Below are 22625 nucleotides of genomic sequence, written 5' to 3'. Positions count from 1 at the left end.
CAGAATGTGCTTTGTTGTGGCACTAGTTCTGGCCAGAGCTTTCCACTGGGTGTAGTGGGGGTAGTAGTCACTGGCAGGGGGATGCTGGTCCTAACTGTTGCTGCCCACTGGGTGCGTTGCACTTTGCAAAGATATGTTTGCTTATATGTGCTGGTTTGCACAGTAGTACTAGGATGGGCAAGCAGCATGTAAATGGAGGTGTGAGAATGGGTTCCACCATCCCTGGGCCAATTAAGCAGCTGAAAGGAAGGCAAGAAAATGGTGTCCAACTTCCATTCCTGGAAAAAATTCTTACAGTTCCTTGCCCATCCAGCACATCTTAAAATTAGTCTACAAATGGCCTTCCCCTACAACCCAGGCTCTGAAATTTCTGCCTCTGTGATGGGTCTCAGATCAAGTGATATAGTGTGCTGGCCCATTAAGAGCAGAGTATGAGTTTCTTATAAACATCAGTTTCATGAAGTTAAGCCCCATTGATTTTTAAAGCCAGACATTATGGGACTTGTAGGCTTATCTTCCTGGTGCAGATTCCCAAGGTGGGGTGTCCAGCCCTGATGTAGGTCTGGATACTCTTGCTCCTCAAGGAGAATCTCCGTGTATGCGATATATCTCCTGCTGTGGGTCACTACACAGAGGGTTGGTTTCCCAATCATGTCTATGCCCATCCTAGCCTTCTCATTGTTGCTTTCTGTTTATGTCTTTAGCTGTGGAAGTGCTGTTCTGCTAATCTTCAGGTCATTTTCAGAGTGAGTTACATTATATGCAGTTGTAACTTCAGTATGCCTGTGGGAGGAAGTAAGCTCAAGATCCTCCGACTCCACCATCTTCCTTGACTTCTAATGCTATCTTACTTTTAGTAAATTAGTGTCCTTTGATTTTTATCAATAACAACTAAACAGCAAATATCCACTATTTAAAAATACTGTTAAAATAACAACTATTCACTATTTAAAAACAGACATAGTAGGATTGGCAAAATAGTATAAACAGAGACAATTCTGTTAGTTCCACAATAAAAACAAACAGATGTGGTGCCCAAAACAGGTACTCATGGATATACTTGAAATAATAAGAGAAATAGAATGTATCTCATTCTCATCTGCACATAAATCCAATGGCTAGATCAGAGTAGTATTCTTTAATTCAATAAAAATTTCACCAGCTAATATACACTTTACAAAGAAATGCAAAGATGAATGAGACATAATTTATTTCTCATCTGAAAGAATATATACTTCATTGGAGAAGAATGGCACTTACTTAAAATATGAAAATAATTGGGATGCCTGTGTGGCTCAGCGGTTTAGCGCCACCTTCAGCCCAGGGCATGATCCTGGAGACCAGGGATCAAATCCCGCGTCGGGCTCCCTGCATGGAGCCTGCTTCTCCCTCTGCCTATGTCTCTGCCTTTCTTTCTCTCTGTGTTTCTCATGAATAAATAAAACATTTAAATAAAATGAAGATAATTGGTAAAGGGAGGAAAGTGTTTTCTAAATTGAAACATATATATTATGTGAAAAGTCCATTTTACTTTGACATTATAAGTTCTGCCTCCATTATTCCTGTAACTAATATGCAAAGTACTTAAAAATATTCTTAAATGTTCTATGGCTACCTACAAATAGTAAGTTGTATATTTCTCTTTACAGGTGAAAAAAAAACATGTTTCCAAAGAAATTACTACTCCAAAATAACCTTTGAATTGTAAGTAAAAAAGTAAATTCTGCTGAAACTAATACTATAAGTTAATGAACGGGAATTTAAATAAAAACTTGGAAAAAATCTGAAATTCTGAAATTCAATTTTGGTTAGAATTTTGAAAGTTCAAAATTGAAATACATGATTGGGTGTGCACATGTGCATATATATGCAAACAAAACCTTGCTTGAGTGTATATTTCCAGAAATTTAATTGTGATTATTTCTCATATTTGTTGCTGCTAGCTTATAGTCTCTTGATTCTCTTTAATATTCTCAGAATTTTGATAGTGATTTTACACACACATTTTATATATATATATATATATATATATATATATATATATATATTTGGTATATATACAATATAACTTATGCGTGTAATATACGAAACACACGTCATATATGTAACATACATATCATAAAAGTATGCATGTAACATTTTACATACATAAATGTATATATAATATATATTATTTTAAAATTAGATGTATTAAATCATAGAAATAAAAGGTCTTTTTTAGAATACAAAAGAATAAATATTTTAAGATACATTAAGTTTAATTCTCTGTTTAGTGGGATAGTAATCAGTCATTGAAACTGTATAACTCTTTTAACACCAAGGTGGCCACTAATGCACATGGGTCAAGCTAAAAGCACAAAGTGAAGAGGAATTAAACGTGCATAGAATACAATTACAGAAAACAAGCTGTCCATTTTCTAAGAAATCATATGTGCAAAATAACAAGGGAAAAATCTCAAACCTGGCAAACATTAAGTATTTTAAAAGCTTTTATAAAATCCTATACTATATGCATCACTAGATTTTAAAATATGACTGTAAAGCTATTTTTTTTTAAAGCTATTTTTTTTAATGTTGAGAATCTTTGACACATTTATATGCTATGGAGATCTATGACAAGTTCGAAATTTTAGTCAATCAACCAGATGGTTTATCTTCACGATGCCAAATTGCCACCTGCTTAATAACAGTTGCATGATTAACTGTACTTTTAAAATTTTTATCCACGTGTTTGGCAAAGGGTAGGAACAATCATTATATGTTATTTTAAAGCATTTAATGATACCACATGTTCAACAACATACAAAATCTTTATATTGCATGAAAATAACACTGTTAAGGACATGGCACAAAAACACAAAATGTACTGGATGGTATAAGTGTTCATATCATTGTGAGTCTTGAAATAATAATTTCTAGAAAATATATTTTGTAGACTCAATCTTTGACCTGTCTGTTACTCTGTTTCTTTGATTACAAAAGGCCTGAAGGAGAGCATTTATATTCAATTTTCTAAGTACCAAAGCTGATTTGCAATGCTACCTCAGAAATTTGATTGGTAAAATAACTTAGGGATATGATATTTTGTGTCTTTGTATAACTCATATAATAGACTTACCTTACACAAATATTAGAGAATTTAATGAGTACTTTGTGTATCAACATATTTTAATAGCACTATTGCTATCATACAACTAGCTATTTAACATTAGCTGTGTTAATGTAGATTATAAGCACAACTTGCATACTTTATGAAATAATAAATTACTTTCTGATAATAAATTAATAACATTTTGAGAGTAAGTTGTGTATAGGGCATTTAAATAGACAATACATAAAAATGGAATTCGGAAAGTAGCAAAGTTAGTTTAAAAGGATCTCAGTATTTTCATTATGAATGGATATTTTAAAAATATAGGTTTTCTGCACTTCTCTTTTACTGAACATCATACTATTCAAATTGCTGTGCACATAATTACTTAGTTGTTTTACTGCTTGGCATTTATTATGCATGCATTTATTATGCATGAATGTTACTACCTGTCAACTTTTTCTAAATATTTCAATTATCCAGAATGTTTTATCATTAAAACAAGTGTAGCCAAGGTTTTCCTTTCTTCCCCCATTAGTCTCATGAGTAAATTTGGCTTTAATGTGTGGCTGTGCATATACAGGTTTATTATATATTCTGGGCAAATCACCTCCATACTTTTTTTTTAAATTTCATTTTATAAGAAATTAATATCTAATCTCTATCACAGTTCATTATTTTATTTTTTGCAAGTAGGGTCCTTTGACAATTTATAGAATATCTATAGTTTTATATTTTTTCAAATAAGCAATTCTTTCTACATATTAGTCCTTTTATTGTATAATTTTTGGTTCAGTGGCATTTTTGAAACTAATTGTTAAACTTTTCTGACTACTTTTTCTGCCCCAGAGTTGGATTTAAAATGACACAAACTTTCTTCTAAACTACAAGTAGAATAATCTTTATTATCTTCTAGGAGAAAAAAAACGATTGATAGAATTTTAATTTGTTATGATATTTAAAATTAGATAGTATATTTTGGCTTACTATATAAGAAAAACAAGAGGAGTTACATGCAAGTATTACTATCATCCTTAGCAAAAAGCGAGTCTGTATTAACATTCAAGATTTATAGAATTAAAATAGTTTGGTTTTTTTCCTTAAAGATTTTATTTATTTATTCATGAGAGACATAGAGAGAGAGGGGCAGAGACACAGGTAGAGGGAGAATCAGGCTCCCTGTGAGGAGTCCCATGCAGGACTCAATTCTAGGACCCCAGGATCACGCCCTGAGCTGAAGGCAGACACTCAACTGCTGAGCCACCCATGCATCCCAAAATAGTTTATTTTAAATGGTAAAATTAAATCTGTACTTTGTGACATAATCTAATTAAACAAGTTTTTAATTTCTGATAGTTTTACATTTGTTTAATGAGGGAAAAAATCTCATCCTTGAGACAAATTACCTGGGAGGAAGTAGGTCACTGGGAGCATAACCTGAATTTGATAAAAAGGACTTGAAAGAAGTGAACAGGAACATGTATTTTGCATATTCAGCTATTTTGGAGACTCCACACTAACCCGCAAGGTTTCCTAGGAAGAACAGACAATTTGCAGTGTAGGCCCAACTGCAGCAAGGTCTTTGGCTGAGTAGATACAGTAATCAATACCTTGATGGTTTGTTTGAGTTACCTTTTTGTTTTTTTTCTGAAAAATAATGCAAAACTTTTGCTGAGGAAGTATCCCCAGGTTCTGAGAATCTATAAACTTTGTGTCTAGCTTGGAAGTTTAGAATGTTGAACACTGACAACATTTTTTTAATTATCATCTGCATACCCAGCATTCCTTGTCCCTCATGTCATTGAACTATGCGAGGAGAATAGAATGATCTCTCTAAAGATTTAATGAACTCTTAGAAGCCAGCCCAAAAAGTAACAGACATTTTACATATTTCATGGGAAATTCGGTCTTCTAATGCATATTTGTGTCTCATGCTAGCTTAGTTGTGCATTTATCTTGCAAAGTAGCCATTTATGAGGCTTTTTATCACTTTTCAATTTGTATTACTTTCCTGATACCACTTACTTCAAGTTTGACTTAATTTTCAAATACTTTCCCTGTAATGCCACCTCAGGATATGCCCTTTATTCCCTGAGTGTGTATTGGCACATGTTGTCTATACTCCCAAGAAATTAACTTGCTGATTATCAATGTCAAAAGCAATAACAAGCATTATACGGACTGCTAAGGGTGAAATCATATACTGTCTATGTGTGAGACTAATGAGAAAAGAGCTACCAAATCCAATGTTCATGGCAGATAATATAATTCTTTCAAAATATGTGTGCAAAATTGTATTAGATTTTTTTAATTTTAATGAAGGAAAATGTAGTTTATAATAGAAAGAAAATTGGTTAATTCAATGTCTATATAATGCACATATTTATGCATATGGATAAAAATATATAAGGCTATCTAACTAAATGTATGCATATTATATATAGATACATATATATATTGATATTTATCACAAGACACATTTTAGAGCTAGAATCTTAATTATTAAATACATTGTCTTATTCCTTACTTAAAAAAAACCCTCATATCCTCATATACAAAGAAATCAAGAAAAGTACTGAGTGAAATTAAAGGTAATTTTCTAAATTCTTAAAGTTGAATAAAGTAGCTACTAAAATGTTCCACTAATTTTAATAAAATTAATAAAGTAATATTTTTTCTTTTCTTCCCCTTACACCTAGTTTCTACATCCTCTTTCACCACATTTCCTACATGTTCTCTTCATCCTCCCTTCCTCACTTCATTCTTCACTGCTACCTTTTCCTTCCCTACTTTTTCCCTCATTGACTACTATCATTATTGTCATGAGCAGCATCTTCTTAATTATATGCCTCCAAGACATCACATAGTTCAACATCACATTAGGTCATTCAGGGATTATTTCACAATATTGATACTTATTTTTTGTGGTTATGGATTTTGATGCCATAACAGAAAACCTCATAAGCATCTGGCGTATATTTCTAATCATAATCCCAGTAGTGGAGAAGAAAATTTATAGTCAGTATTACTTTAAAGAGATAGCTCTACTGTTTATAATTTCTTCTAGATAGAGGTATTTCAACATTTTTCATTTTTTCCGTTGTTCAGTTGATTATCCTCTTAATAGAAAATAATTATTTAAATACCTTATGAAACATTTACTAATAAAAATATGAATGTGATAGACAAAAATTTCAAAAGAAATACATTTTATATAATACAGATGTCTCATACTTTTTAAAAAATATATATTTTATTTATTTATTCATGAGAAGCACAAAGAAACACAGAGACACAGGCAGAGGGAGAAGCAGGCTCTCTGCAGGGAGCCTGATGTGGGACTTGATCCCAGGACCCTGGGATCATGACCTGAGCCAAAGGCAGATGCTCAACCACTAAGACACCCAGGTAACCCTGTTTCATGCTTTTTAACCCCAAAAGTCTCTACAATATTCTATGTTGATAGTCTGCCCCATAATAAGTTGAAGTAAAAACACTCAAATACACTGTTTTTGTACAAAATGAAATCAAACAACCAAGTAAAAATCAACTTGTTGTTGCTTTCTTGCTATTCTCTTCTCACTCAATGAAGATCAGTACCTACACATGGGTTAGAAAAACTTGGATTCTACAACTTAAGAATCATGTAAAATGCATTTTTTAAAAGATTTTATTTATTTATTCACGAGAGACACACAGAGAGAGAGAGAGGCAGAGACACAGGCAGAGGGAGAAGCAGGCTCCATGCAGGGAGCCCTACGTGGGACTCGACCGGGTCTCCAGGGTCAGGCCCTGGGCTTAAGGTGCCGCTAAACCGTTGAGCTCCCCGGGGCTGCCCGCATTTGTTTATAAACACTACGGACATCTTTTCACTTAGCAGATTTCTACTAAAGGATTTTCTTTTTTTTTCTTTTAAACTACTTTTTACTATAATTCAACAAGAAATTAACAAATATTTAATAAATGCCTGCCATACACAATGCAACTGTCTTTCAAAGAAGCCAGTAGCTGAAGCGTATCTCAATATGTATTTTTCTATTGAAATACATTAGAAAGAGAAAGCAATATTTAAAACAAACACAGAAACATTAACTTTAGCTCCCTAAAATACAGCAGCTGAGTAATAAAGTCCTTCATTGTCACTTTTGAACTTGCAAACAGAGTTGGTTTCAGATATTCCCTGGTGGTGATGCATTTGCTTCTCCTTCCCCATCTCCCCATATATTGTGTAGAAGAAGTTTTTCTTCTGCAATAGAAGAAAATACAGGATGACATAAGGAAAAAAGACTTACAAGAGATCATGAGAATCTTGACAGTCCAGGGGCACTTCTACCAACACAATTCATTTTTATTTTAAACTTTATTTGAGTCTAATTGGATTTTCTTCTTACAACTTGTGAGACTCGTGAATTGCACCAAAGAATGTCTTCTTTTACTCAGGTTGGGTTATATCAATGGAAATCCAAGGCTAAACATTGACATATAAGTAATGTATTAAGAGGTTTCTAGTGAAAATCAGAAGGAGAGCTAGGAAATTGTTCATCCAAGGCAAGGTTTAATAAAGACAAAGTCCTTTGTAGGGAAATTTTAGTTTCCTTGTGCAGAGATCTCTTGAAACAGTGTAAGAAACAATTCAGAGTGGCTTTGACAAGATAAGAGAGGAGCTGACTCATTTGTCAGTCACTGGGTTACAAAAGGCTGAGTGGATGCTGGTTGACCCACCTGTTAAACCACGTAAAATGTGATTAGGCAACTTACGGGCAGGACCTTTGATAAGAAGATGCAGTTGCTATTAGGAGTGGAAGCATACATGAAGGTGATATGGAAACAGAAAAGATAGGCATGGACAAGAGTGAGCTTCCATTCTTGCAAAGCAAGAGGCATAATTTCAGCTTCTGAATGATATGACCAACCAACTAAAATATATCTTGGGCTCCTTTGTGGTCTCTGCTTCCTCTGTCCTTCCTTCCTCACTGCTGGGAACCACTGATCACCTTTTGGTCCTTAGAGTATTGCTTTTTCTATAATTTTGTATAAACGATATGGTAATGTTTTCTTGTTTGTGGTTGATTTTTTTTTTTTACATAGCATGATTTCTGAAATTCATCCGAGTTTTTCAATGTAAATATGTTTGTTTTTGCCGCTGAGTAGTATTCTGTGAAATTAGGGTATCACAATATGTTTATTAACAAGCTGATGATGGGTGTATCATTGAGCATTTCAATCAGAAATCTCTGAGAGTTCTTTTTCTTCTATTTCCTCGCCAACACCAGGTATTGTCAAGCATTCTGATTTTAGCAAATCTAGTACTTTGGTAGTGTTATCTCATTATGGCTTGAATTTAAAATTCTGAGTGACTAATGTTGAACACATTTTCATGTGCCTATTGGCTATTTGTCAATCTCCCTTTGTCTTTTGTGAATGGTCTATTCAAAATTGTTTGCATATCTTTTATTTGGAGGAAATGTTTTTATTTTTTTGTACATAGAGGTATTCAGTTGTTTAGGTATCATTTATTGGAGGGGGTAGAAAACCTTTTATTATGTTAATGGACATCAAAAGAAAGCTGGAGTGGCAATCCTTATTCAGACAAATTACTGTCTTTTAAACCAAAGATGGTAATAAGAGATGAGGAAGGACACTATATCATAATTAAAGGGTCTATCCAACAAGACCTAACAATCACAAATATTTATGCCCTTAACAGGAGAGAAGCCAATTAATAAAAAAATCAAAGAAACACATCAATAATAATACAAAAATCGTAGGGAACTTTAACACCTCACTCACTGCAATGGACAGGTCATCTAAGAATGGGGAAATAAGGGCCTTGAATGACACACTGCACGAGATGGACCTCACAGATATATTCAGAGCATTCCATCCTAAAGAAACAGAATACACATTCTTCTCGAGTGCACATGGAACATTCTCCAGGATAGATCATAGATACTGGGTCACAAAACAGGTCTCAACTGGAACCAAAAGACTGGGATCATTCCCTGCACATTTTCAGAGCACAATGCTTTGAAACTTGGCTCAATCACAAGAGGAAATTTGGAAAGAACTCAAATGAATGGAGGTTAAAGAGCATCCTACTCAAGAATGAATGCGTCAACCATTAGAAATTAGAAAAGAATTAAAAAATTCATGGAAACAAATGAAAATGAAAATAAAACTTCTCAAAATCCTTGGGATGCAGAAAAGGCAGTCCTCAGAAGGATGTATATAGTAATACAAGCCTTCCTCAAGAAAGAAGAAAGATCTCAAATATACAACATAATCTTACACCTAAAGGAGCTAGAGACAGAACAGCAAAACAAAAAACAAAAAACAAAAAAAAACAAAAAAACAAAAAACTAAACCCACCAGGAGAAGAGAAGTAATAAAGATTAGAGCAGAAATCAGTGAAATAGGAACCAAAAGAACAGAAGAACAGATCAGTGAAACTAAGAGCTGCTTCTTTGAAAGAATTAATAAGATTAACATATGTCTGGCCAGATTTATCAAAAAGAAAAGAGGACCCCAAAAAATAAAATCATGAATGAAAGAGGAGAGATCACAACTAACACTGAAGAACTCAATTATAAGAACATATGATGAGCAACTATATGCCAACAAATTAGATAGTCTGTAAGAAATAGATGCATCCCTAGAGATGTATAAACTACCAAAACTGAATCAAGAAGAAATAGAAAACCTGAACGGACCCATAACCAGCAAGGAAATTGAAGCAGTCATCAAAAACCTCCCAACTAACAAGAGTCCAGAGCCAGATGGCTTCCCAGAAGAATTCTACCAAATGTTCAAAGAAGAATAAATATCTATTCTTCTGAAGCTCTTTCAAAAATTAGAGATGGAAGGAAAACTTCCAAACTTGTTTTATGAGGCCAGTATGACCTTGATACCAAAACCAGACAAAGACTGCACCAAAAAGGAGAATTACAGACCAATATCCCTGATGAACATAGAGGCAAAAATTCTCACCAAAATACTAGCCAATCAGATCCAACAGTACATTAAGAGGATTTTTCACCACAACCAAGTGGGATTTATTCCCAGGCTGCAAGGGTGGTTCAATATCCACAAATCAATCAACATGATAGACCATATTAATAAAAGAAAGAAAAAGAACCATATGATCCTCTCAATAGATGCAGATAAAGCAACTGACAAAGTACAACTTCCATTCCTGTTTAAAACTCTTCAGAGTGTAGGGATAGAAGAAACATCTTCAGTATAATAAAAGACATAAATGAAAAGCCCACAGCAAATTTCATTCCCAATGGGGAAAAACTAAGAGCCTTTCTCCTACGATCAGGAACACGACTGGGATGTCCACTCTCAGCACTGTTATTCAACATAGCACTAGAAGTCCTAGCCTCAGCCATCAGACAACAGAAAGAAATAAAAGGCATTCAAATCAGCAAAGGAGTCCAACTCTCACTCTTCACAGATGACATAATATTCTATATGGAAAACCCCAAAGATTCTACCCCAAAATTGCCATAGCTCATACAGGAATTCAGCAAAGTGTCAGGATATAAAATCAATGCACAGAAATCAGTTGCATTTCTTTACATTAACAATAAGAAAGGGGGGATCCCTGGGTGGCTCAGTGGTTTGGCGCCTGCCTTTGGCCCAAGGCGTGATCCTGGAGTCCTAGGATCGAGTCCCACATCGGGCTTCTTGCATGGAGCCTGCTTCTCCCTCTGCCTGTGTCCTCTCTCTCTCTCTCTCTCTCTCTCTCTCTGAGTCTCATGAGTAAATGAATAAAATCTTAAAAAAAAAAAAATAAGAAGGAAGAGTAATCAAGGAATTGATCCCATTTACAATTGCACCCCAAACCGTAAGATACCTAGGAATAAACCTAATCAGAGAGGCAAAGGATCTGTACTCAGAAAGCTATACAACACTCATAACAGAAATTGAAGAAGATGCAACAAAGTAGAGGAATGTTCCATGTTCACGGATTGGAAGAACAAATATTGTTAAAATCTCTATGCTACCCAGGGCAATCAACACATTCAATGCAATCCCTATCAAAATACCATCAACTTATTTCACAAAGTTGGAAAAAATAATCCTAAAATTTTTATCGGATCAGAAAACACTCTGAATAGCCAAAGAAATGTTGAAAAAGAAAACCAAACTTGGGGGCATCCCACTGGCAGATTTCAAGCTATCCTACAAAGCTGTGACCATCAAGACAGTGTGGTCCTGGCACAGAAACAGACACACAGATCAATGGAACAGAATAGAGAACCCAGAAATGTGCCCTCAACTCTATGGTCAACTCATCTTTGACAAAACAGGAAAGAAGATCCACTGGAAAAGGGACAGTCTCTTCAATAAATGGTGCTGGGTAAACTGGATGACCACGTGCAGAAGAGTGAAACTATCTATCTGACCTATCCATGGCAACTTTTCTTGGTGTTGCCAGTTTCTCCTGTCTGATAATAGAAGCAGTAATATATTCCTGGTAACTTTCTATTCATACTTGCTGGGTTTTGTTCTCCTCTCCTTTTTTGTTTGTCATTGCCTGTTTTTATATTTAAAATGCAAGTATTATGGGACACCTGGGTGGCTCAGTGGTTGAGCATCTGCCTTTGACTCAGGTTGTGTTCCTGGAGTCCCGGGATTGAGTCCCACATTGGGCTCCCTGCATGGAGCCTGCTTTTCCTTCTGCCTCTATCTATGCCTCTCTCTGTGTCTCTCATGAATAAATAAATAAGGTCTTTAAAAAAAAACTTAAAATGTAATCTAAATAGTATATTTCTAAAAAAATAAAATAAAATAAATAAAAGTATTATAAATAGCATATAGGTTAGTCTTGCTTTTGGATCCAAATAAAACACTTCTATATTTTATTGAAGTATACAATCCATTTAAATTTAAAATAATTATCAATATATTTAACTTTACCAACTCTATGTTTGTCTTTTTTTTTTCTATTTCTGCTTCCTTTAGAATTAAATTTATTTTAAATATTCTACGTAATCTTGTACTAGTTGTATCACTTTATTTAGGTATTGGCTCTAAGAATTACAGTTTTCAATCAAAACTTATCACAGGCTACATAAAATTAATATTATATTCCTTCACATAGAATATGAAAACCTTTCAAGAGCATCCATCCATTTGCCTATTTCTTCTTTTGAAGATCTGCATGCATTTTACCTCTACATATATTAAAGCCCACAATATATCACTATCATTTTTAAGAGATCCATTAATAGTGTTCATATTTTTTCTACAACCATATTTCTATATTGTATATTCCTTCTGGATTAAAAACTCCCTTTCAAGTATTTTCTCGAGTCACCTAAGTGGCTCAGTCAGTGGAGCATCCGACTCTTGATTTCTGCTCAGGTCATGATCTCAGCACCGAGCTCAGAGCGGGTGTCCGGTTGAGGAGTCTCTCTCTCTCCCTCCTTCTACTCCTTCCCTGCTTCCATACTCATTCTCTAAAATAAATATTTTGTAAATGAAATATTTCCTCTTCTAAGTTTCCTAGTTACAAATTTTGTCAGCTTTCCTTCTTTCTTTAAAAGATGTGGATGTTCATTTCACTTCTGAAGCATATTTATTATTGCATAAGGAAACATTTTGATGATCCTCTCTTCCTTTGGTCTTTAAAACATAGTCTTCTGGCTTGCATTGTTTCTTCTGAGAAGTTACTGATATTCCTTATTTTTGTTCCTGGCGTGTAATGTCTCATTCTTATTTGGATTGTGTTTAATATATTCTATTATCTTTTCTTAGTAATTTGATTGTGATCTCCCTATGTGTTTTTGTTTTGTTTTTGTTAATCCTGATGAGAGTTTGTTGAGCAGCTCAAATCATAGGGTCATAGATTTCACAAAATTTGAAAAAAAATCGTCCATTATTTCTTTAAATATCTTTTTCTTCTGCCCTAATTCTACCTATTCTACCTATTCATGTGGGAATGTTAATACATATATGATCAAGTTCTTGTTATTGGCTAAATTCACTGATGCCTTGATTTTTTAAAGTCTTTTTTCCTATTTTTTTTAGATAGTTTTTATTTCAAGTGGTATCAAGTTCAGTTTGTAATTCTGAAATACTTCATCTAAAGGTCATATTTTCAAGAGAACTTATTGTTTAGCCCTATATAAATATGTTTCTAGCCCAGTAATTTATATTTGGTTCTCTTTCTTATACACTTGATTGATTGGATTGAAGTCCTCCATTTTTTTCTTTAATTCCCCTTGCCTTTGAATCCTTAAGCATAGTTGTAAAAAGTATTTTTAAATCCGTATCAGCAAAACCCGTCATGCTTATCATTCTGAGTTTGTGTATTTTGATTGGTGTTCTCTTCTTTTTAAATTAATTAATTTGCTATTTTGTACTGAACATTGCATGTGTTAGATTATTAATGTTTTGCTTTTGTTCTCTTAAAAGAAGTTTTATTCTGGCAGGTAGTTGATTAATTTGTAGATGAGCTTGGTTGTTTTGAGCTTATTTTTAGATTTTGCTGAGATAAATCTGGGGTTACTTTTTCTAGGGATATGTGACTCTTCTTAATGTATTGCTTTTCTGGGAGTTGACTGAAAGCCTGGGGTGTAAAATGAGATCTCTCCACTCTAGCTCATGGGAATTTGAACATCTAGCATCTACTTTGAACCCAAGTAATTCTTCAGCTCACATCTCTGCAATAGCTCTTCTTTGGTAGTTTTATTTCTTTTTCTTTTTCTTTTCTTTTCTTTTCTTTTCTTTTCTTTTCTTTTCTTTTCTTTTCTTTTCTTTTCTTTTTTTTTTTCCTTTTTTCCTTTTCTCTTTCTTTTTTTTCCCCCTTTGGTTGTGGAGTGGTTAGTCTTGCAGAATCTCCTCCTATAACATCTCAGCTTAATATTTAGCTACAGCCAAGACAACTCCTGTGCATATTCCTAGAGCCCCATCATTGCATAATTTCTTCTTCAGTTTTTGCCCCATTAAGACAGTAGCCTCAATAACATAATACTGATCGCTTTGGTTTCAACTCAGTGTGATTTTCTGCTCCATTTGGACTTGTCACACTCCAGAAAGTATCTTCGGACATAAAACTGAGCTTATGGAGCCATCTTACAGTTTTTCCTTCTTTTAGTGATAACAGTGTTGCTCTGCCTATCGTGCATTATTCGAAAAGTTATTATAGTTATTAAAAGAGGCTAGTTGCTAATGGTTTTGACATCTTAATCATATATGAATATCCCTATTTTTTCCTTTTTCTGTAAGTTTTTATTTTTTAGTTGAAGTATGGCTGACCCACATTACATTTGCATTGGGAATATAATATAGTGACTTGACAAAGCTGAATATGTTACGCTCACCACAAGGGTAGCTCCTATCTGTCACCATACAATGCTATGAAAGTACTATTGACTGTATTCCCTGTGCTGAACCATTTATCCCATGATTTATTCATTTCCTAACTGAAAGCAGTTCTCTCCTACTCCCCATCATCCATTCTGCCCGTCCCTCCCACTCTCTCCTCAGGCAGCCATCAACTTTTCTTTGTATTATTGGGCCTCTTTCTGCTTTTTGTTTGTTTTATTGTTTTAAGATCCCACATATAAGTGAAATTATATGGTATTTATCTTTCTCAGTTATTTCACATAGCATGACACCCTCTAGTTCCATGTATGTTGTTACAAATGATAAGATCTCCATCTTTATTATGGCTGAGTAATATTCCATTATATATATTTATATTTACAAATATAAATGTATACACACATACATACCTTCTTTATCCATTCAATTATCAATTGGATGTCCCTAAATTTTTAAAGTGAGTTTTTCAACCAATTGTTTTAACTTTGATTTTCATAGTTTTTGAGCAATATTTTTTGATATATAGACATCCTTGGAAATTCCCCTTCATAATTAATAACAATTTTCAACAGGGAAAGAAATAGTATATTTTTATTAGCAGAGAAAAAAGAATGGTATCTTTTTATGGGATTGTCCTAATAATACAATTAGGGTTTATGGTGTAAAGTCATGACTGAAAAAAGAAATAAAACTTTCAGAATAATCTCTATGTTACTTCTCATTAATGTAGTGTCCTAAAGATCACAGCATTAAGTATATTTGTGAAAATTAGTGCTGTGTCCTTGATTTGATTAGTTATATCTTGAGGTGAAATAATCATGAAGAGTTCAACTTCAAGATAAGTTACTAAGTATACTACGGATAGGTAAGAAACAGTGAGTAGTGACCTACCGAATTTCTTTTACTTGCAAACTCTTTCATTAACTAGTTCAAGAATCAACCAACCAGTGAAGAGAAAAGCAACCCAAGGAGAGAGTGTGATGGTTAATTTTATGTGTCAAATTGGCCAAAGAACCTGGATATTTGGTTGAATACCACTCAGATGTTGTCATGATGGTATTTTCTAGCTCAGATTAACATTTAATTCCTTTTACCTTCAAGTAGAGAAAGAGAGGATTACTTCTGCCTCTTGAGTGTCTTAAGATTCAAACTGCATTATCAGCTCTTCTCTCAGTCTCTGGCCTACTAGCACAATTGTAGGAGCCCATTCCCTTAAAATCTCTTCTCCCCTCACCCCTCTTCTCTCTTCCTAGATCTGTGCATACATCCCATTGGTTCTGTGTCTCTGGAGAACGCTGACTAATATCAAGGCTGTCTTCATTTTCCTTAGCTTTGTGCATATGTTCAGGTCTCGTCTCCTTTGGTACTAATTCTTATGTGTTGTTATAATAATCTCCAATTATTTTATTTACATATAGTTTCTATCACAAAGTATAAAAATCCCTATACTACTCCTATATCTATGTTTACTCCATTTTTCAACTACACAGGTAGAATGCCAATATATTTAAAAAATAATCCTTTTGCTTTATATTATGCTCCTGACTCTTGTGAATAAATATAAAGCATCTGATACATTAATAAACCTCAAAAAGTACATCTGAGTATGTTCATTGGGAAAAAAAATGAAGTAATACCAATAGTAGTTGCTTCTAATGACTCTCAAAGGAACCAAAAACTAAGTGAAACGTTTGTTCTATAACTGTTCATGACTGTGCTTACAAGATGTATGAGAGCTCCATTTATTTTAGTATCATGTCATAATATTTTAGATTGTTTTCAATTAAATTTAAAGAGAAAACAATGTCATATCTGTTTTAAGCACACTGTTGCTTTGTACCCAAAGTCAATATAGGTAGGTTTACTTTTTACTGCCAGTTTATTTTTAATGAGAATCTCTCAGTGACAACCACAGGAGGATATTCTGATTGTCTTCAAATTAGAGAAATAAACTCTACTTTATAATTTGCTTTTGCCTCTCTACTTCATGGAATAACCTTTATTTCTTAAACCTACAGTTTCCTATAAATGATATAAATAGTATAAATGATGGCCTTCATTCTTCTTTAGATTTCTAAGAGACAAAGGCTAACTGAAAGATGGTATTCAAATATTTTATTTTCATGGGAATTATCTAAGAGACAGAGTGTCTCTTTCTTTATTGGCAAATTCACAATCAAATTGAGGCAAATCAAACCAATTTATAAAATATAGGTGTAAAATATAGAAGGATAAAATATAGACATAAATCCACTGAACACACATACAGTGAATACACACACCCTACTTATATTGTGAATGGTTTCAGGCATCTGGAGACTTAGCTGTCCTCTTCTTTTGGTCTTTTTTTTTTTTTTTTTTTTTTTTTGTCTCTAGGCTCTTCTACTTTTATGTTTTTCATTGACTCTTCTAAGATTCTCTTGAGCTCTCTAGGTTTGACAAAGTCATCCTCTGGCATGTTTTTGCCAGCTGTCATGGCTCATAGTGCAATTTAAGCCTCTGTTGCACACTATTGTAAATCCAGGTAATGAAAGCCACAAACTTCTCACAAGCATTATAAAGCTGACATCTGTCAAGATAAATATTGTGCAGTCAGCAAGGAGGAGATGGCTTAGATGGCTTAAACAGTTAACCTTGATATTTCATTTGAGAAGGCTTTAGATGCTCCTTCAAAGTATGGAGTTCTGCATAAGTTCTTAAGTAAAATCTGCAGATCACTTTTATGTTCTTAATAAATGATAGTTTAAGTTTTTACAAATGTGTTTGCATTTTGGAGAAAAAGGATGAATTACTTCCTAAGCCCGTTATTTGAAAATACAGTATGATTTTCTGGGTTTTATTTCCTTATTTACTATTTTATTATAAATATCTATTATTTAAATAAAATATAATGTGTTAAAGTACACACATGAGGTATATAACAATTATTTTTCCTATCACAAAACTTTCAATATCACTAATACTTCATGTTCCTTTAATATTCTCTTATTTTTATGTTGAATACTATTTGCAAATTTGCATCTTATTATATTATGGTAAAATTCTTGTCATAAACATTTTCATAGTTATGTAATCTAAATTCTAACATGAAATTACTGTACAGCTTTCTGGCTACTAGTAACAGAGTTCATGGAGTACTTTAATAACAACTAATGTAACAACTATACAAATAAGCTCTATCATTGACCATTTCTTATAGGTCAGACTATTTTCTACACATTGTATATAATCTCATTTAATTCTAACAATCATCTGTGAGTTATATTATTATGTTATATAAATATAAATTAAAATAATATACAAATCATTATATAAATTCAAGTTCTGTGTCAAGCTCTATGCTCAGTGGGGAATCTGCCTGGGGATTCTCTCTTCCCATCCCTCTGTCCTTCCCCCTGTGCCCACTCCCTCACTGGCTCTCTCTAAAGTAAATATATAAATCTTAGGAAAAAAGTAGGAAAAATAAATGCAAAATTAAATACAAACATTAGAAAAATCTAACTCTCTCTATATAGACATATATGTACATATATATTTATGCATATAAACAAAATATATGTACATATATATTTATGTATATAAACAAAATGAACTATAAATGCACTTTTGGTATATTTTCAGTAAAAATGCATAATAGGATTATTGTTAGTAATGTTGACAATGTAATTTTAAGCTACATTAAAGTACATTCTTTTAAACTGCATTAAATGTATTATAAATTAATTTAAAATTATTCCATAACATATGTTTATAAAAAAGTATGTAAATATATTGAATTTATTTCAAACCAGTTTTTATAGCATAAAAGTATTAAGATAAAGTTTTTATAGCTTTTAGTACTTTTAAAGTACTAAATAAAATAAATAAAAACCTTATTGCTTAATTCAAGTTAGAAATAAGACTGTAAGTTGTAAAGTGTATATATTCCATAGGTTTTTGCTACTGAAATAATCTAGAAACAGTGACCTCCCAAGAGTAATGTGTACACATAGCACCCAGATTTTGATTCTAAAAACCATTCTCCAATATAATGAAGAGGTGAGACTTGAAGAAATAGCTGTTTCCAAGTCTGAGAACAGGAAAAATAGAGAAAATGAAAAATGCATACAAGGAACTGATCAAATATGAATGTGTTCATATGAAAAGGATACAGGAATGAGGTTGGCAATTTGTGTGAGAAATCATATATATATATAAGTGTTCTGATTTTTTTCAATGCTATACATCCTAAAAACTTGATTAGTTCTTCCAGCACGAATAATATGATATCCACTTTAATTTTGGCATATATACTTAGTCAATCTTTCCACTCTGTTTATTTTTTAAGTTTTTGTATCATTTAAAAAAAAATCTTGTGCAAAAAATACAGTCATAGAGAGGAGACAGTAAGATTCCAGTAGGAAGGTAGTGTCTTTTAATCAGTAAGCTTAAACCATTCATATGCATACTGGATTTTAATGAATTTAAATATATTTCATATTTTTGTTTTATGTTGTCCTGTCATTATTTTTATTTGCTTGTTTTATACATACTATAACCTACGTTTTGGTGATTTTTATTTTCTTTGTTTCATTTTGTAAAATATTTATTTATTTTTAAATATTTAAAACTACATATTCTACTCTAAAATTTCCTTATTATTTTATTTTTAAATATTTAAAACTACATATTCTACTCTAAAATTTCCTTATTATTTTATGTACATATTTAACTGATAACATTAAACTTAAATTTTCTAATAAAAACTGAAATTTAATATGATCAGTTTTAGTCTCTGGAGATTAGAACCTATTTAATTTCATCTTTTTTTTTTTTTAGCCTTTTTTCCCATAAGTACACATACTTATGGTGTGTGTATGGTGTATGGTGTGTGAGATACACCCAATACACACACCATAACACAAAACCTTGCTATAATTTTCATCTAGATTGCAGTTTAATTTTTTAACCAAAACATTTATTTATTTAATTTTAAAAAGATGTTATTTATTTATTTATGAGAGACGCAGAAAGAGAAGCAGAGACAAAGGCAGAGGGAGAAGCAGGCTCCATGCAGGGAGCCCAACATGGGACTCGATCCCAGGACTCAGGGATCATGCCCTGAGGTGAAGGCAGATGCTCAATCACTGAGCCACCCAGGCATCCCCCAAAACCCTTTAAAAAAAAAAAAAAGATTTTATTTATTTATTTATGAGAGACAGAGAGAGAGAGAGGCAGAGACACAGGCAGAGGGCAGAGGGAGAAGCAGGCTCCAAGCAGGGAGCCCAAGGTGGGACTGGATCCCGGGTCTCCAGGATCACGCCCTGGCCTGAAGGCAGCGCTAAACTGCTGAGCCACCCGGGCTGCCCCTCCCTCCCTTTTTTTTTTTTTTTTTAAACAATTACTACTTATTTTGATATATTGCAGACATATTTATAGTAGCTATTCTTGAATAGTATTACTCAAATGCCTGTAAGCTAATTAAATAATTTATAGAAATATAACATATCAAGAATAAAATTTTTTAAAAAGATTTATTTATTTATTTTAGAGAGAGGGGCAGAGGGAGAGAGAGAATCTCAAATGGAATTCCTGCTGAGCACAGAGTCTGACATGAGGCCAAGTCCAAGACCCTGAGATCCTGACCTGAACCAAAATCAAAAGTCCCATAATGCTTACCTGACTGAGCCAGCTAGGCACCCAAGAATGAAATATTTTGTTGTTACTAATAGTAGTGTAATTTGTCCACATCAGTATATATTTAAAATAATAAAAATTTATTATAAATTGAAAAAAATTTATATGAAAGTATATAATTTAGGAAACTATTTTATATTCAACCTCTATCAATAGTTATGTCTAGAGAGATGCCTCAATAGATAAATAGGTGTGTGTGTGTGTGGGTGTGTGTAAACATACTTGTCATTTCTGAAAATACGCACCTTATTTTATAAACACATTTGCCTTTATTGAGGGAACTGGTACAATGTGTTACATATACATTTGTAATGTTGAAACTTTGCTATGCTTATGTAATACATAAAGAAAACATATTCAAAATGTCTGCTACAAAGTGACAATTTTAATAGTTCTTACAAGTCAATAATTACATGCTACATGGACATCTGGGCAAAAGTTATTTTAAAAATTAGTTCACCGATAAAGAAAAATATATGTTCCTAAATTAAGAAGAGTTGTATCTTCACAGTCAGTGAAATATGATTTGTGTATAATTTTGTCATCTATAATTTTAGTAAAACATTTAAAAAGAATCCGATGGAGACTATGAGAAAAATGTTCCTGAGATGAAAATTATGAGAAAAATGTTACTGAGATGAAAATTAGTGTTTAAGAAGAATATATAGATCAACCTTCAGTTGGCATGAGAACGTGGAATTGGTTATTTGTACAAGGTTTAAATAATTTATGTGAGCAATGTAAGTAAGAATGTTTAACAATACTCTGCCCTCTGTTATAAGGCATGTATGTTTTCTGTTTTTATTTTCCTTTAATTCAATATTAAGAACTATGTTGATTTGAGTTTCTAAGGATCATGTGTTTGAGTCAGGGTTTCTGATCCAGGGACAATGGCCCTGATGGGATGGAGCCTGAAGGCATCATCAAGAATACCTGGAATGAGATTGTTGACAACTTTGATGACATGAACCTCTCTGAGTCCCTTCTCTGTGGCATCTATGCCTGTGGTTTTGAGAAGCCTTCTACCACCCAGCAATGAGCCATTCTTCCTTGATCAAGGGTTGTTACGTGATCATTCAAGCTCCATCTGGGACTGGGAATACAGCCACTTTTGCCATATCAATTCTGCAACAGATTGATTTGGATCTAAAGTCTACAAAGGCCTCAGGCCTGGCACCCACTACAGTGTTGGCTCAGCAGATAAAGAAGGTATCATGGCGTTAGGAGACTCCTGGGGTGCCTCCTGCCATGCCTGCACTGAGGGGACCAATGCGTGTGCTAAGGTGCAGAACCTGCAGGTGGAAGCTCCCTATACCATCATGGGTACCCCAGATTGTGTGTTTGACATGCTAAACTGGGGATTCCTGTCTCCAAAATATATCAAGATGTTTGTACTGGAGTAGCTGATGAAACATTAAGCCACGGATTCAGGACCAGATCTATGACATATCCCCAAAGCTCAATAGCAACACCCAGGTGGTTATTATTGTCACCTAAAATATCTTCTGAAGTGCCTGAGGTGACCAAAAAGTTCATGAGGGACCCCATTCAGATTCTGGTCAAAAAAAAAAAAAAAAAGAGGAGTTGACTCTAAGGAGGGTATTGGCCAGTCCTGTATCAATGTGGAACGAGAGAAGTGGAAGCTGGACCCATAGTGTGACTTGTATGAAACCTTGATCGTGGCTCCAGCAGTTAGATTCATCAACACCAGAAAGAAGGTTGATTGGCTCATCTTTTCAGTAAAAGATGGACACCCAAGACTTCACCATGTCCATCAGGCATGGAGATACAGACCAGAAGGGATGAGATGTTACCATGAGGTAGTTCCGCTCTGGCTCTAGCAGGATATTGATTTCCACAGATGGGCTAGCCAAAGGCTATGATATACAGCAGGTTTCTTTCATCATCAACTATGAGCTTCCCACCAAAGGGAAAATTATATCTGCAGATTTGGTTGTGGTGAAGAGACATGGCTGTAACAGTTTGGCTACTAACATGGTGACAGAAGAAGACAAGAGGACTCCACGAGATATTGAGGCCTTCTACGGCACCTTCCTTGAGGAGATACCTCTCAATGTTGCCGACCTCATTGAACTCTACCAAGAGTTCAGTCCATGGGGGGTGGAAGAGGAGCAGGAGATGGGAAGGAAGGGAGACAAGAGATGGACGTCTTGTCATTTCTTTTTCTTTGGAATGAATGCCACTTTTTGAGGCAGAAGAAAATTACATTTATTTTATTACATAGACTATACTTATCAATATAAGGAGCTAACTTTTTAACATTTTATTAATTAAAAGAAAACATCATGTTTGGTATCATAAAACTGTATTGGTTGACGTTGATCTTTTGTATATGTTATACATAATCTCAGAATAACCTCATGGGTTTTGTTCCCTTTTTTTCCCCCACTGTCATGGGTGTGCATTTACAAAATCTATTTTTTTAAAGATTTATTTATTTATTGGAGAGAGAGGGAGAGAGAGCATGAGCAGGAGGGGAACTGAAAGAGGGAGAATCCCA

The 22625-nt window shown here is 33.7% G+C and overlaps 1 pseudogene; it reads left to right on the top strand.

Annotated features, from left to right (window-relative positions):
* Positions 1-22315, top strand: part of LOC121487281 — a 47973-nt pseudogene extending 25658 nt beyond the window's left edge.
* Positions 22316-22625: the final 310 nt, after the last annotated feature.

This window comes from Vulpes lagopus, chromosome 1, assembly GCF_018345385.1.
Source record: "Vulpes lagopus strain Blue_001 chromosome 1, ASM1834538v1, whole genome shotgun sequence".
Lineage (NCBI taxonomy): Eukaryota > Metazoa > Chordata > Mammalia > Carnivora > Canidae > Vulpes > Vulpes lagopus.
Note: the sequence above shows the minus strand (reverse complement) of the source record. Positions and strands in the feature narration are given on the sequence as shown.